This window comes from Eubalaena glacialis, chromosome 19 (genome assembly GCF_028564815.1).
Source record: "Eubalaena glacialis isolate mEubGla1 chromosome 19, mEubGla1.1.hap2.+ XY, whole genome shotgun sequence".
Lineage (NCBI taxonomy): Eukaryota > Metazoa > Chordata > Mammalia > Artiodactyla > Balaenidae > Eubalaena > Eubalaena glacialis.
The window spans coordinates 32,146,172-32,153,205 of record NC_083734.1 but is presented as its reverse complement, the minus strand read 5'-3'; positions in this window follow the sequence as shown (position 1 = coordinate 32,153,205).

Sequence of the window (7,034 nt, the reverse complement as noted above, 5' to 3'; positions counted from 1 at the left end):
CTAGTAGTTTTCTGGTGGCATTTTTAGGATTCTCTATGTATAGTATCATGTCATCTGCAAACAGTGACAGTTTTACTTCTTCTTTTCCAATTTGTATTCCTTTTATTTCTTTTTCTTCTCTGATTGCCATGGCTAGGACTTCTAAAACTATGTCGAATAATAGTGGTGAGAGTGGACATCTTTGTCTCATTCCTGATCTTAGAGGAAATGCTTTCAGTTTTTCACCATTGACAATGATGTTTGCTGTGGGTTTGTCATATATGGCCTTTATTATGTTGAGGTAGGTTCCCTCTACGCCCACTTTCTGGAGAGTTTTTACCATAAATGGGTGTTGAATTTTGTCAAAAGCTTTTTCTGCATTTGTTGAGATGATCATATGGTTTTTATTCTTCAATTTGTTAATATGGTGTATCACATTGATTGATTTGCCTATATTGAAGAACCCTTGCATCCCTGGGATAAATCCCACTTGATCGTGGTGTATGATCCTTTTAATGTATTGTTGGATTCTGCTTGCTAGTATTTTGTTGAGGATTTTTGCATCTATATTCATCATTGATATTGGTCTGTAATTTTCTTTTTTTGTAGTATCTTTGTCTGGTTTTGGTATCAGGGTGATGGTGGCCTCATGGAATGAGTTTGGGAGTGTTCCTTCCTGTGCAATTTTTTGGAAGAGTTTGAGAAGGATGGGTGTTAGCTCTTCTCTAAATGTTTGATAGAATTCACCTGTGAAGCCATCTGGTCCTGGACTTTTGTTTGTTGGAAGATTTTTAATCACAGTTTCAACTTCATTCCTTATGATTGGTCTGTTCATATTTTCTGTTTCTTCCTGGTTCAGTCTTGGCAGGTTATACCTTTCTAAGAATTTGTCCATTTCTTCCAGGTTGTCCATTTTATTGGCATAGAGTTGCTTATAGTAGTCTCTTAGGATGCTTTGTATTTCTGCAGTGTCTGTTGTAACTTCTCCTTTTTCATTTCTAATTTTATTGATTTGAGTCCTCTCCATCTTTTTCTTGATGACTCTGGCTAATGGCTTATCAATTTTGTTTATCTTCTCAAAGAACCAGCTTTTGGTTTTATTGATCTTTGTTATTGTTTTGTTTGTTTCTATTTCATTTATTTCCACTCTGAACTTTATGATTTCTTTCCTTCTGCTAACTTTGGGTTTTGTTTGTTCTTCTTTCTCTAGTTCCTTTAGGTGTAAGGTTAGATTGTTTACTTGAGATTTTTCTTGTTTCTTTAGGTAGGCTTGTATAGCTGTAAACTTCCCTCTTAGAACTGCTTTTGCTGCATCCCATAGGTTTTGGATCATCGTGTTTTCATTGTCATTTGTCTCTAGGTATTTTATGATTTCCTCTTTGATTTCTTCAGTGATCTCTTGGTTATTTAGTAACCTATTGTTAGCCTCCATGTGTTTGTGCTTTTCACGTTTTTTTCCCTGTAATTCATTTCTAATCTCATAGCGTTGTGGTCAGAAAAGATGCTGGATATGATTTCAATTTTCTTAAATTTACTGAGGCTTGATTTGTGACCCAAGATGTGATCTATCCTGGAGAATGTTCCATGCGCACTTGAGAAGAAAGTGTAATCTGCTGTTTTTGGATGGAATGTCCTATAAATATCAATTAAATCTATCTGGTCTATTGTGTCATTTAAAGCTTCTGTTTCCTTATTTATTTTCATTTTGGATGATCTGTCCATTGGTGTAAGTGAGGTGTTAAAGTCCCCCACTATTATTGTATCACTGTCAATTTCCTCTTTTATAGCTGTTAGCAGTTGCCTTATGTATTGAGGTGCTCCTATGTTGGGTGCATATATATTAATAATTGTTATATCTTCTTCTTGGATTGATCCCTTGATCATTATGTAGTGTCCTTCCTTGTCTCTTGTAACATTCTTTATTTTAAAGTCTATTTTATCTGATATGAGTATAGCTACCCCAGCTTTCTTTTGATTTCCATTTGCATGGAATATCTTTTTCCATCCCCTCACTTTCAGTCTGTATGTGTCCCTAGGTCTGAAGTGGGTCTCTTGTAGACAGCATATATATATGGGTCTTGTTTTTGTATCCATTCAGCAAACCTGTGTCTTTTGGTTGGAGCATTTAATCCATTCACGTTTAAGATAATTATCGATATGTATGTTCCTATGACCATTTTCTTAATTGTTTTGGGTTTGGTCTTGTAGGTCCTTTTCTTCTCTTGTGTTTCCCACTTAGAGAAGTTCCTTTAGCATTTGTTGTAGAGCTGGTTTGGTGGTGCTGAATTCTCTTAGCTTTTGCTTGTCTGTAAAGCTTTTGATTTCTCCATCAAATCTAAATGAGATCCTTGCGGGGTAGAGTAATCTTGGTTATAGGTTCTTCCCTTTCATCACTTGAAGTATATCATGCCACTCCCTTCTGGCTTGTAGAGTTTCTGCTGAGAAATCAGCTGTTAACCTTATGGGGGTTCCCTTGTATGTTATTTGTCTTTTTAACCTTGCTGCTTTCAATAATTTTTCTTTGTGTTTAATTTTTGCCAATTTGATAACTATGTGTCTCAGCATGTTTCTCCTTGGGTTTATCCTGTATGGGACTCTCTGTGCTTCCTGGACTTGGGTGGCTCTTTCCTTTCCCATGTTAAGGAAGTTTTCGACTATAATCTCGTCAAATATTTTCTCTGGTCCTTTCTCTCTCTCTTCTCCTTCTGGGACCCCTACAATGCAGATGTTGTTGCGTTTAATGTTGTCCCAGAGGTCTCTTAGGCTGTTTTCATTTCTTTTCATTCTTTTTTCTTTATTCTGTTCTGCAGCAGTGAATTCCACCATTCTGTCTTCCAGGTCACTTATCTGTTCTTCTGCCTCAGTTATTCTGCTATTGATTCCTTGTAGTGTAGTTTTCATTTCAGTTATTGTATTGTTCATCTCTGTTTGTTTGTTCTTTAATTCTTCTAGGTCTTTGTTAAACATTTCTTGCATCTTCTCGATCTTTGCCTCCATTCTTATTCCGAGGTCCTGGATCATCTTCACTATCATTATTCTGAATTCTTTTTCTGGAAGGTTGCCTATCTCCACTTCATTTAGTTGTTTTTCTGGGGTTTTATCTTGTTCCTTCATCTGGTATATAGCCCTCTGCCTTTTCATCTTGCCTATCTTTCTGTGAATGTGGTTTTTGTTCCACAGGCTGCAGGATTGTAGTTTTTCTTGCTTCTGCTGTCTGCCCTCTGGTGGTTGAGGCTATCTAAGAGGCTTGATGGGAGGCTCTTGTGGTAGGTAGAGCTGACTGTTGCTCTGGTGGGCAGAGCTCAGTAAAACTTTAATCCACTTGACTGTTGATGGGTGGGGCTGGGTTCCCTCCCTGTTGGTTGTTTTGCCTGAGGCAACCCAACACTGGAGCCTACCCTGGCTCTTTGGTGGGGTTAATGACAGGCTTTGGGAGGGCTCACGCCAAGGAGTACTTCCCAGAACTTCTGCTGCCAGTGTCCTTGTCCCCACAGTGAAACACAGCCACCCCCTGCCTCTGCAGGAGACCTTCCAACACTAGCAGGTAGGTCTGGTTCAGTCTCCCCCGGGGTCACTGTTCCTTCCCCTGGGTCCTGATGTGCACACTATTTTGTGTGTGCTCTCCAAGATTGGGGTCTCTGCTTCCCCCAGTCCTGTTGGAGTCCTGCAATCAATTCCCACTAGGCTTCAAAGTCTGATTCTCTATGAATTCCTCCTCCCGTTGCCGGACCCCCAGGTTGGGAAGCCTGACATGGTGCTCAGAACCTTCACTCCAATGGGTAGCCTTCTGTGGTATAAGTGTTCGCTAGTCTGTGAGTCACCCGCCCAGCAGTTATGGGATTTGATTTTACTCTGATAGCGCCCCTCCTACCATCTCATTGTGGCTTCTCCTTTGTCTTTGGATGTGGGGTATCTTTTTTGGTGAGTTCCACTGTCTTCCTGTCAATGATTGTCCAGCAGCTAATTGTGATTCTGGTGTTCTCGCAAGAGGGAGTGAGAGCACTTCCTTCTACTCCACCATCTTGGTTAATCTCCCTTTTCTGGATATTTTTTATTCCTCTATCAAGAGTTAGGAGGAGGAATTCTAAACCCTTTTATCCTATCAATGGCCTGCATTGACTGATAAAACCCTTTTATCCTATCAATGGTGATAGAGTAGCCAATGCATTCTGAACCCAATGCAGGTAAATGTGTGCACACGTGGATGGTAATTTTTGTCTCTACTCTTTCCTCCTGTATTTTTTTTTTTTTGATAATTATGGATTGTTGGTTTTCTTTCTCCCATTTATCCTGCATCTCAAAGCAAAGCCAAATCTATAGTGCCATTTACAAAAATATACAACTTCTGCCAGAGAACATTTCTCAAGGTAGAAGGCAACATACAGGTGGTAGAAGGAATAAGGGTCCTAATTATTTTTTATCAGCAGTACCACATGTGCCATCTCTGGTATATTTTAGATTAATCTTTATTCAATGGAATGATCTGAGAATATGACCATTATTTTTTCTTCTTCTCTCCTGTCCTCTCTTCCTTTTTTTTTTTCCTTTAAGAAACATCTTTCAAACACTACATGATTCATTTACAAAATAACTTTTGGAATATAGCCTATTTAGAATTATTTGTTATTTATTTCCCTATCATTTTCTTAAATGTCAACAATGCATTCTACCTCTGCCCAGATTTGTCATAGGGCATTCAATAGTTAAAATAAGTAAAAATTTGGGGGACAAAATTTACATATTTATTATAAATTTCTTTTAAATATATATTTGTGCTTTCCCTTAAATAAAAACCATATCTACCTTTTATATTTTGGTTCAAATATTTTAAAAATTCTTATTTATTTTAGACCTCTGAGACCAGGCACATTTATTCTTACATTCACCAAATATTTATTGAATTACTGTCATGTATCTAGATTCTGATTAGCATTTGAGGGTGGATGGGTGTGCAAGACAATCCCTGATGATATACAGAAATATTTAAAATAAAATGTTTAAGTAGGATAATAGATGTATACACAGAATGCTTGGGAAGCAGAAAATTTCTATATATGTTTACTGGAAAAGGTGGAGAGAATTCCACATAAATGATTAATATTTAAACTTGGAATTTCAAGGTGAGCTGGAGAATCTTGGGAAATAAAAGGTGGTAGCTAAGAGTAGAGACTGTGAAACACAGTCAACATTAGGGACCCAGGAGGGAAGGAAGCTGGAAGTATTCATTCATTTAGCAAATACTTATTGATAACAAGGACTATGTTATGTACAAGACACACTTTCTAAGCACTGGAAATATGGCAGTGAACAATACTGGAAAAACGTTCACCCTCATGGAACTTACATTCCATTTTTAAGGAACCTCCATACTGTTCTCCATATGGCTGTATCAATTTACATTCCCGACAACAGTGCAAGAGGGTTCCCTTTTCTCCACATCCTCTCCAGCATTTAAAGTTTATAGATTTTTTAATGAAGACCATTCAGACAGGTGTGAGGTGATACCTCATTGTAGTTTTGATTTGCATTTCTCTAATGATTAGTGATGTTGAGCATCCTTTCATGTGTTTCTTGACAATCTGTATATCTTCTTTGGAGAAATGTCTGTTTAGGTGTTCTGCCCATTTTTGGATTGCGTTGTTTGTTTTCTTGATATTGAGCTCCATGAGCTGTTTGTATATTTTGGAGATTAATCCTTTGTCCATTGCTTCATTTGCAAATATTTTCTCCCATTCTGAGGGTTGTCTTTTCATCTTGTTTATGGTTTCCTTTGCTGTGCCAAAGCTTTTAAGTTTCATTAGGTCCCATTTGTTTATTTTTGTTTTTATTTTCATTACTCTAGGAGGTGGGTCAAAAGAGATCTTGCTCTGGTTAATGTCAAAGAGTGTTTTTCCTATGTATTCCTCTAAGAGTTTTATAGTGTCTGGTCTTATATTTAGGTCTTTAATCCATTTTGAGTTTATTTTTGTGTATGGTGTTAAGGAGTGTTCTAATTTCATTCTTTTACATGTAGCTGTCCAGTTTCCCCAGAACCACTTATTGAAGAGGTTGCCTTTTCTTTGTTGTATGTTCTTGCCTCCTTCCTCATAGATGAGGTGACCGTATGTTTGTGGGTTTACCTCTGGGCTTTCTATCCTGTACCATTGATCTATATTACTGTTTTTGTGCCAGTACCATACTGTCTTGATTACTATAGCTTTGTAGTTTAGTTTGAAGTCAGGTAGCCTGATTCCTCCAGTTCCATTTTTCTTTCTCAAGATTGATTTGGCTATTCAGGGTCTTTTGTGTTTCCATAAAAATTGTAAAATTTTTTGTTTTAATTCTGTGAAGAATGCCATTGGTAGTTTGATAGGGATTGCATTGGGTAGTATAGTTATTTTGACAATATTGATTCTTCCAATCCAAGAACACAGTATATTTCTCCATCTGTTTGTGTCATCTTTGATTTCTTTCATCAGTGTCTTAGAGTTTCCTAAATACAGGTCTTTTACCTCCTTAGGTAGGTTTATTCCTAGGTATTTTATTCTTTTTGTTGGAATGGTAAATGAGATTGTTTCCTTGACTTCTCTTTCTGATTTTTCATTGTTAGTGTATAGGAATGCAGGAGATTTCTGTGCATTAATTTTGTATCCTGAAAACTTACCAAATTCATTCTAGTAGTTTTCTGGTGGCATCTTTAAAGATTTTCTATGTACAGTATCATGTCACCTGCAAACAGTTACAGTTTTACTTCTTCTTTTCCATTTTGTATTCCATTTATTTCTTTTTCTTCTCTGATTGCCATGACTAGGACTTCCAATACTATGTTGAATAAAAGTGGTGAGAGTGGACATCCTGATCTTAGAGGAAATGCTTTCATCTTTTCACCATTGAGTATGATGTTAGCTATAGGTTTGTCATATATGACCTTTATTATGTTGAGGTAAGTTTCCTCTATCCCCATTTTCTGGAGAGTTTTTATCATAAATGGGTGTTGAATTTTTTCAAAAGCTTTTTTGCATCTATTGAGATGATCATATGGTTTTTATTCTTTAATTTTTTTATATGGTGTATCA